The following is an 11,015-nucleotide window of genomic DNA, read 5'->3' on the forward strand; positions in this document are numbered from 1 at the left end:
CTTTGTTCCATTCCTGCTTTAAGTTTTCCAGGAAACCCAGAGCAATGATTCACAAAAGCTTTTAGCTTTGAATCTATCTGTAGATAAATAGATAGACCGATATAATAATTTGAAACTATATATATATATAAACATATGCACATAAGTGTGTGTGTGTGTGTGTGTATATATATATATATATATATATATATATATATACACATATACTCATTACTCTCATTTACTCGTTTACTTGTTTCAATCATTTGACTGCGGCCATGCTGGAGCACCACCTTTAGTTGAGCAAATCGACCCCAGGAGACACAAACTACTGACCTCTTAGCCAGTGGCTGTGTTTTACCATAGCTCTTCTACAGTTTTTAGGACAGTAGGATAGTGGGGACAGGTGACCTAAGCCATGTGAGTGAGACTTGATAGACGAGTGGAAACTGTGCTGAAGCCTGCTGTCAGTTGCATGGACTGTGTCTATACTTCATGGTAGTGATGGTGATGGATGTAATGCATTGCTCAGTCTAACACCACCACCTGATATATGGGTTCAATTATTTTTCCCAAGGGACCAAGTTTGATCATAGGATTAATAAGCACCCAGTACACCCTGTAAAGTTGTTGGCACTAGGAAGGTATCCAGCTGCAGAAACCATGTCAAAGCAAACTCTGGAGCATAGTGCAGATCTTTAGGTCCCTCAGATTCCATCAAGCTTAGCTTATGGCAGCATAGAACACAAAAATCCTGCCAAAACAGTCACAGAAGTCTGGTGCAGGTTTCTGCCTGGTCAGCTCTTGTGAAACCGTCCCACTCATGCTAGCGTGAAAGGCAGATGTTAAACGATGATGATGATGATACACACACACACACACACACACACACACATGTATATATATATAAAAATCATGCTCACACACACATGTATGTATAAATATTTTACATTCACTTTTCCATGCTCACATGGGGCTGACAGAATTTTTGTTGAGGCAGATGTCAACCACTGGATGCCTTTCCTGTCACAAACACTCACCTGTATCCAAGCAAAGTTTTATATAAAGTCTATATATATATATTTGTATATATATATAATGCTATAAATCATAACATCTATATGAATGTTGAGCTAAGAGGGGACAACACTTGTATTGCTTTGGTAGTACTACTAATTTAACTCATGGACCGTATCTATACTTCATGTTAGTGATGGTGGCGGCGAGCTGGCAGAAACGTTAGCACACCAGGTGAAATGCAAAGCGGTATTTCGTCTGTCTTTACGTTCTGAGTTCAAATTCCGCCGAAGTCGACTTTGCCTTCCATCCTTTCGGGGTCGATTAAATAAGTACCAGTTACACACTGGGGTTGATATATATCGACTTAATCCGTTCGTCTGTCCTTGTTTGTCCTCTCTGTGTTTAGCCCCTTGTGGGTGTAGTAAAGAAATAGGTAGTACTACTACTTCTATGAGCTTTTAATTGTGTGATGGTTGTGATGGTGGTAGTGTTGGTGGTTGTTATCTGGTGTTGCTGCTGCTGCTGCTGTTGTTGTTGTATAAGTGTCATGTTAGCTTTAATCACACTGATAAAAAGCATTCCATCTGTGACTATCATGTCTCTTTTTTTTTCCCTCCCATCCCACCATGAATATAATTTTAGGTAGGACTTCATTATTTAATACGTTTTACATGTCTTGTTTAAGATGACGAGAAAGGATTTAGTTGCTATTTCAAGTAAATTGATTGACTACTTAGCAGCCGTTTCCTTTAGATCATCAATTTGACCATTGTTGCTGTCAAGCCTTAGATCCCATCTTTCTTGACCCCCATCTCAAACATAGTTTTTTATTTTAGAGTATAATATTTAATGTCTTGCTTCTTTTGTTTGAGAAAACACGGAGGTTTAGCTGCTATTTCTAACAGATCAAGTGACCATGTAGAGGCCATCTTCTTCGGTTCATTGATGATTGATGTGACTGTGGTTTTTTGTTCTTTATGGTTTGATTCAGGAAGCTCTGATGAAATATATATATATATATATATATATATATATATATATATGTATGTATAATGTAACATAACCTAGACAAAGAAACGGATTATAGAATATTCTGGAATGACAAGTAGATCCCATACATCAGATATACAGACCCTGCTTTTACCCCAGTCTAGTCCAACACACACATGGAACAATTTAACCCTTTTCATTACCAACCTATCTGAGACCATCCCTGTTTCTGTGTTAAAAACTTCCTCTTTTAAAGTGCTTTAAAGTAAAACCTTCAGTCAAAATTCCTTGTTAATTTATGTTCCAAATATTAACTTAATAATGACAAAGATATTTTACTAAATTCTTCAAAAGGCACCGGTACTGCATTACACCTCCAGCAAATGTCTTCTGCTATAGCTTCAGCTCAACCAAAGCCTTGTGAGTGGATTTGGTAGATGGAAACTGAAAGAAGCCCATCGCATGTGCGTGTGTGTCTCTTTGAGTCTGTGTTTGTCTACAACCACTGCCTGACAACCAATGTTGGTTTGTTTATTTCCCTCATAATTTAATGTTTCAGTAAAAGAGACCAATAGAATAATTACCAGGCTTTAAAAAAATAAGCTCTGGGGTCAATTCGTTTTTGACTAAAATTCTTCGAGGTTGATGCCCCAGCATGGCCGCAGTCTAATGACTGAAACAAGCAAAGGATTAATGATACTTTTGTATCATTAGCCGAAACAAATGTAGTGTATTTCAACAGAAATATGATAATCTAAGGATTAACTAAGCTGTATGCTGCATGTGACTGGATTATAAATTATCTTTATCTTGTCCAGCAGTTCTAAATCGGTGCACTTGTGCAATACAGGGATTATCTAGATGCAACATGAATTTTTTCTTTTTTTTTTTTTTTTAATATCTAATTTAGCCCGCCAGGTGAAATGCTTATCTGTATTTTGTCTGTCTTTGTGTTCTGAGTTCAAATTCTGCCGAGGTCAACTTTGCTTTTCATCCTTTCGGGGTCGATAAATTAAGTACCAGTTGCATACTGAGGTTGATCTAATCGACGGCCCCTCCCCCAAAATTTCAGCCTTTGCGCCTAGAGTAGGAAAGAATATTTAATTTCGCTTGCCAGGCGAAATGCTTAGCATTATTTCGTCTGTTTTTACATTCTGAGTTCAAATTCTGCCAAGGTCGACTTTGCCTTTCATTGTTTCAGTATCAGTTACATACTGTGTTCGATCTAATCAGCTAGCCCCCTCCCCCAGAATTTCGGGCCTTGTGCCTAGAGTAGAAAAGGATATTTCATATTTAAAGCTTTAAGGCAGTGAGCTGGCAGAACTGTTAACATACTGGGCAAAATACTTAAGGATCTTTTGTCCGCTGAGGCCAACTTTGCCTCTCATTCTTTTGGGGTTGATAAAATAAGTATCAGTCAAGCACTAGGGGCAATGTAATCGACTAGTCTCCCCCTACCCCAAATTGCTGGCCTTGTGCCAAAATTTTATAATTCAAGGCTTTAGAAAGTTTATCATTTTGTTATAAGCAAGTACAATTTATCAAACAAGGGAAACAAAGGGGATTTTTTTTATATCTTCTATGCCAATTTTTAAACTTTAAAATGTTTTATTTAAAAAAATTTTTCCCTGTAAAGTGAGTCAGTCATTTAAAAAAAATTTTTAATTTCTTCTCCAGTTTATCCCCAAGTCAAACACAATTAGGACGCACCACTCTAGTCTACAACTTATATTTCGTTAAGTCCTAAATCCGATGTATTTTGTGGTCGACTGTAGCCAACAAGTTTGTATTCAGTTGTATCACAGAGAAGCTACGATTCCTACCAATTCTTATTACTTGTTTGTAAGGTAGTGAGCTGGCAGAATCGTTAGCATGCCAGGCAAAATGCTTTGCAGCATTTCGTCCATCTTAACATTCTGAGTTCAAATTCCACTAAGGTTGACTTTGTCTTTCACCTTTCGGGGGTCGATAAAATAACCATCTGTCAGGCACTGGGGGTCGATGTAAATGACTCACATCCTCCCCAAAAATTGTTGGCCTTGTGTCAAAAATTTTGAACTATCACCATTTGTTTGTTTATTTCTTACAAAGCAATAGATTAGCAGTAGTAGTATTAGAGCACCAGTAAATAAAGGGCTTTGTGGTATTTTCCCCATTTTTTTTACATTCCAAGTTCAAATCTATCTGAAGTCAACTTTACTTTTCATCCATTTTAGTGTTGATAAAATAAAGTACCTATTTCTTTATTACCCACAAGGGGCTAAACATAGATGGGACAAACAAGGACAGACATAGGTATTAAGTCGATTCCATCGACCCCAGTGCGTAACTGGTACTTAATTTATCGACCCCGAAAGGATGAAAGGCAAAGTCAACCTCGGCGGATTTGAACTCACAGCGTAACGACAGACGAAATACGGCTATGCATTTCGCCTGGCGTGCTAACGTTTCTGCCAGCTTGCCGCCTTCATTAAATAAAGTACCAGTTAACTACAGATGTTGAGTCAAATTGACTAACCCCCTCCTACCAAATTTGTGGTCTTGTATCCTATGTTAGGAATGATTATATTTTTTAAGATGTTAGATGAGACTTGGCTGCTATTTCTGGAAGGTCACCATGCAGTATAGTTGCTTCCTTCATTGGCAATATTATTTATCATGTTCTGTTTATTTATCTCTGTTTGGTAGTTGATGCTATTTAACTCTTCTTCATGTTTTTTAGTTCAATTCCTGCTGGGGTTGACTTTTTCCCAGCTTCTGGGGCTTCAATGAAATAAGTACTGTCCATCTACTAGGCCATCTCAAATCAGTCTATACATAAATTTATGACCTTGTTCCAATATTCCATCCATTCACCCATTTTTTTTCCCGCCATGGCCCCTTGAAGGGCCATGGGAGTAGAGTCAAGCTCAGGCCCCTCCTCCACTGGGTCCTATCAGAAGCAACTGTCATTATACTTCTTAGTCGGATTCCCAACCATCTCACTTTTGGCCTACCAGTCTCCTACCAGTCTTGGAGACAGAGTCCTCAGGCACCTCCTCCACTGGGTCCTATCAGAAGCAACTGTCATTACACTTTTTAGATGGATTCCCAACCATCTCATTCTTGGTCTACCCCTAAGTCTCCTACCAGTCATGGAGACAGAGTCCTCAGGCTCCTCCTCCATTGGGTCCTGTTAGAAGCAACTTTCATTAGATCCTCTGGTTGGATTCCAAAACAAGACCAGCTGAGGCTATGGAACTTTATCCATCCATCTCGTTATTGGTCTATCCTTAGTTTTCCTACCAAGTTGGTTTGGCTTGAAGAATCTGTCTTGCAATTCTTTCCTGTGACATTCTAACCACTTGTCTGTAATACCAAAGCCATGACCTCCCAATGCCAATATTATTAAAAAATCAATATTTGTACATATTTATTTATATATTTATTATTTATTTATTATAATACTGGCCTGGGTTTTCAGTGGATTTATGAATTCTTATTTTATTAGTGCGAACCTTTCACCTGCTGCAAAGTGTTAAGGTGGAAGATGGGCTTACCAAAAGTCTTGGAGATTAGTCTTCAGGTAAATTTATTTATTCTTTAATACCTGCTTAAGGAGAGCTTATTAAAACCAAATTATTGTCAGGGACACAAGGGAACCTTTATATGGTTTCTCAAAATGCTAGATAGAGTAGTCAAATCTTCCTCAAATCACTCCCCAGCCAATGAAGGAACTTATATACATAGTAGCTCAAAAGGCCAAATCTTCCTCAACCACACCTTAGTACCTCAAAATGCTAAATAGAGCAGTCAAATCTTCCTCAATCATGTTCTAGCCATTGAAAGAACTGCTACATGGTAGCTCAAACTGCTAGATAAAACAGCCAAATCCTCCTCGATTATGCCCTACTGTCTGAAAAAAAATTTTGCAAAAGGGAAAAGCCCCTCCACACATGCACACATTGGATGGCCCCATTTTAAGGGTTTGGGCCAAGGGGTTGCTTGATGAAATAGCTACAAATTTGGGTGTTGTCGAAAGCTTTGTGAGTGTGATTTGGTGGATGGAAAGAAGCCTGTTATGTTTGTATGAATGTCTTGATATTGTGAGATGGTCATAAAAGGAGTGTCACCAGCATTAGTCACTTCAAACTTTCCATGAAAAAATGGTGGGGTGGGGGAATATTACCTTGCTTGGAAACAGGTGAAGGCTAGCAACAGGAAGGGCATCCAGCTGTAGAAAATCTGCCTCAATGAGTTCCCTCTGACCCATGCTAGCATGGAAAAGTGGATGATAAAATGATGCATTTCATTTGATTACTTTTAACCCTAGTAAATTGTTAGTATTTTTAGCAAATGATATAGTATGATGCAGTAAATACATCAGCTGCTTAATACCCTTGGATTTAAAGTTGGTATGGAATGCCCTGTGGATTAAAGGACTATGGATTCTGGGTTTTCTTATAACATTTTATTAGGTTTATTTTTTTTTTTGCCTAGAGTGCTGACTGTGGTATTTGCCTGGATTTCCTGTATCCCCACTTCCTCCATATATATATATATATATATATATATATATGTATATCTATATATCCCAGAGTAAGCAGATAAATGTGAAACAAGGTGGAAAAAAGAGTACTCAAATACCAGAGGTAGAGCAATATGCTTTATTGAAAAGCAGCAGAAATATAACAAAAGCTGTCACTCAGAGTTTCAGGTTTGTTAAAAAAAAAAACTGTCCGACGAATGGGAACCTGAAACTCTGAGTAACAGCTTTTGTTATATTTCTGCTGCTTTTAAATAAAGTATATATATATACATTCATACATACATACATACACACACACACATACATAATATCTGGCTTTATGTTGAGGTATGCATGAAAATAATTTAACATTAAACTGAATAATTACTCAATACATTTTATAGAGTATATACTTTTCGTAGAAGTAAATTAACAGTGATTTTGGAGTTTTAGCCTACTAGCAGACTGAAACTTCGAAGTTACTGTCACCCTTCTTCAAAACATTATATGCACATTATGTATACATACACACACACGTGAGTCTGAGTATGTATACATATGCGCATATATATATATATATATATACATGCACACATGTATACACACACATATACATGTATGTATATTATATATACACACGTATGTATGTATATTATATATACACACATACGTATGTATGTATATTATATATATATATACACACGTATGTATGTATATATATATATACACACACATGTATGTATCATCATCATCATCATCATTTAGCGTCCGTTTTCCATGCTAGCATGGGTTGGACGGTTCTACTGGGGTCTGTGAAGCCAGAAGGCTTCATCAGGCCCAGTTAAATCTGGCAGTGTTTCTACGGCTGGATGCCCTTCCTAACGCCGTATATTATATATACACACACATATATATATACACAATATGTGTGTGTATATATATATATATATGTAGACATACAGACATGCATGTGCACATAGTCATCCCCAACCAATAATACCATCAGATTTGTTGACTAAAAATCAAACAAGAATATCAAAGACTTGAGCTTATTTTGCTATCAAAATGATAAAAAGATTTGAAGAAAAAAAAAATTTTTTTTTTAAACTTTCTTTTTACATTTCAATTATTTTTTTTTTTCAATGAATTGGTACATTGTTGTTGCTTTTTATTATTTTTTTTTTTTTTCGTTGTTATTGTTATAATGTTGCTCTGCTATTTTGTATATAAAACTATTTACTTCAAAACATTCAACATATCGATTTTTTTTTTTTTTTTTTATGTAATAAAATCTGTCTAATGTGAGTGTGTGTGTGTATGTATGTAATATATTTGTATAAATGTGATGTAATATATACATGTTTGTGTAGATATGTATCATTATTATTATTATTTTTTTTTTGGCCTGAAATTGTATATATATATATATATGTGTGTGTTTTTGTCTTTTCAGTATGTTATGTATGTGTGTGTGTGATTATGTAAATACATATGTTTGACTGTGTGTGTGTGTGTGTGTGTGTGTCATGAAACTAATCGTGTTTTGAAAATGTTGACAATAATAATTGTTGGCATACATATAAAATGCACACATGAAATGAAAATAAAATATATATATAATGTAATATTTTTTTATATTCACAAAATAAAAATATATATATCTATCTATATATATATATATATATATATGTATGTCTTTCACATCAGAATTTGTTTCTTTGTTCTTTCTTTACTTTTGCAATTTGTTTTGGTTTTGTCAGAGAAGGAATGGCAGCATTGCCAAGGAATGGTTTGGGGGTCTTGCAGACACAGAGGAAAAACAAAACCCCAACTCAAGCAGCATCAAAATATTGATTTATCTAATGCTAAATCCCATACCTAACCTGTGAGTTTGATTCCCAGACCAGGGTGTGTGTGTGTGTGTGTTGAGTTCTTGAGCAAGACACTTTATTTCACATTGCTTCAGCTGTAGAAATGAGTTGCAATGTTGCTGGGGCCTAGCTGTATCGGCCCCTTTGCCTTTCCCTTGGACAACATCAGTGGCATGGACAGGGGAGGCTAATATGTGTAGGCGACTGTGGGTCTTCCGTAAACAACCTTGCCCGAACTTGTGCCTCAGGAGGGGGGGACTTTCTCGGTGCAATCCCAAGGTCAGTCATGATCAAAGGGGGTCTTTACCCTTTTAAATCCCAGACTAAGTCTGAGTGTTTGCCAGAGCAGAGCAGAGTCTGCTTGATTCCAGGGATCACAGAATAGGTCATATGATTATAAAAGCTGTACATATGCTTGTGAGAAATTACAAAATTATGGTTATAATTGTCATAAAAATTAATTATTATTGGTTTCATTATGAAATTATGGCCACTTGAGATATTTTTTAAATAACTTAAGATTCATAAATAAAAATAATCCTTCAGTTATTGTATTTTTAGAATACAATAACCAAAGTTTTGTTGAGGTTTAGTGTTTGAAACTTAAGGACTACTCTTCCATACTCATACACATATGTGTATGTCATGACTCATGCACTGTTCTTTTCCTGACGCTTGTACATCACCCTATGTACTATACATACACTTTAGATGAGTTGTAGTGCACCTGAGCACTGTACACAATGTTTTATTATTATTATTATATAGGCTCAGGCGTGGCTGTGTGGTAAGAAGTTTGCTTCCCAACCACATAGTTCTGGGTTCTGTCCCACTGTGTGACACCTTGGGTAATTGTCAACTATAGTCCCTGGCTGACCAAAGCCTTGTGTGTGGATTTAGTAGACAGAAACTGAAAGACTCTCTCTCTCTCTCTCTCTCTCTCTCTCTCTCGTTAATTTTAGCGCCAGGATATGAGCAACCTGACTGAAAATGTTGAAGGTTGAAAGATACATGTTTATGGTAAGAAATAGAAGAAAATATAAAATAAAAAAATAAAATAGGGGTGAGTAAAACAAATAGTAATAAAACCAGTAGAGTAACTGGAAGCGTCAGGGGCAGCACTTTTTGAGTGAACTGTGTAAGCCTGTATAAACTAGGGGACCCAGAGTGGGAGCCGAATCTCAAGGGGCGTTCTAAGCGTCATAAACTCCTGCTACGCTGCTGGTTACAACCTAGTTTTAAGTTAGCGTTTTATAATACCTTGCTTTAAATATGATTATTAAAAAGAATTACGCAGTAAGGAAAACCATAGAAAAGAAACAAACTTTCGTTTTTGTTTTTGTTTTTGTTTTTTTAGTATGGGAGACAACTCTTGTTAGACTAAACATAAACTTCAGTGTACTCACCGAAGTACTGCTGTAAGAATCGTTAAAAAAATAAATAAGGAGTGGCTGTGTGGTAAGTAGCTTGCTTACCAACCACATGGTTCCGGGTTCAGTCCCACTGCGTGGCACCTTGGGCAAGTGTCTTCTACTATAGCCTCGGGCCGACCAATGCCTTGTGAGTGGATTTAGTAGACGGAAACTGAAAGAAGCCTGTCGTATATATATATATATATATATACACACACACACACACACACATATGTGTGTGTGTGTTTGTCCCCCTAGCATTGCTGGACAACCGATGCTGGTGTGTTTATGTCCCCGTTACTTAGCGGTTCGGCAAAAGAGACCGATAGAATAAGTACTGGGCTTACAAAGAATAAGTCCTGGGGTCGAGGTGCTCGATTAAAGGCGGTGCTCCAGCATGGCCGCAGTCAAATGACTGAAACAAGTAAAAGAGTAAATGTTCCTTCTCGAGCCATGCCAGGCTCATAAGGGCCTGTTTCCCGGTTTCAGTGGCCTAGAAAATCCCCGCCTGGACGGGACGCCGGCCCGTCGCAGGATTGCTCATTTTTGCCAGCTGAGTGAACTGGAGCAACGTGAAAATGAAGTGTTTTGCTCAAGAACACAACGCATCGCCCGGTCCAGGAATCGAAATCACGACTTTACGATTATGAGTTCAGCACCCTAACAACTAAGCCACACGCCTCCACAAGAATCGTTTGATGGCATAAAAGACACATGGATTCACTCCAATTTTAGCAATGCATAATCAAAGAAAAAGTGAGCGTCAAGGACAATACGTGTGAGAGGCCCGACTTCGCATATAGGACCAGGGGTGACATTTTAAAGACTTTTAAAAAAATTGCATCTTACATACCTTCAAATACGGTACATTTGTCTGATATTAACAGAATATTTGTACACTGCATGGCGAGTGCGGGCTAAAAATGACATGATGCTGATTACAAAATATTTTGATTGTGGTGTGAGGGATTTTTAAGGCTCTTGTCTGGACCCATCTTAAAATGAGTATGGTATCAAAGTTTTAAAAAATTTTCTGCTCATCCCTTCCAGAATTATTATCATTATTATTATTATTATCATTATACTGTATAACAGGAGTTTTGTCCTTGGCTAGCAACTGTTATTTTCTATTTCCTTATCAATAGAAAGTATGAAAAATGGCTAATATTTCCTTCAAACTTTGCTTTTGTTACGATATTTATTCAAACCCCAAAGAATCCCGCTCGACACATGGCT

General features: G+C 37.1%; 1 protein-coding gene across 3 annotated transcripts in view; it reads left to right on the plus strand.

Moving 5' to 3' along the window:
- The window catches only part of LOC115223689, a 112,795-nt gene extending 110,776 nt beyond the window's left edge, over window positions 1–2,019 (plus strand). For 2 of the 3 annotated variants that reach the window (XR_005003526.1, XR_005003528.1), the window contains exon 11: window positions 844–1,306. The gene's annotated coding sequence lies outside the window, so the exon portion shown is untranslated. Of the gene's footprint in view, window positions 1–843; window positions 1,307–1,432 lie in introns of those variants that run through there. The other variant, XR_005003527.1, reaches the window with a different exon arrangement.
- The last annotated feature ends 8,996 nt before the right edge of the window (window positions 2,020–11,015 follow it).

The sequence above is a fragment of the Octopus sinensis genome, linkage group LG23, assembly GCF_006345805.1.
Source record: "Octopus sinensis linkage group LG23, ASM634580v1, whole genome shotgun sequence".
In the NCBI taxonomy this organism is placed as follows: domain Eukaryota; kingdom Metazoa; phylum Mollusca; class Cephalopoda; order Octopoda; family Octopodidae; genus Octopus; species Octopus sinensis.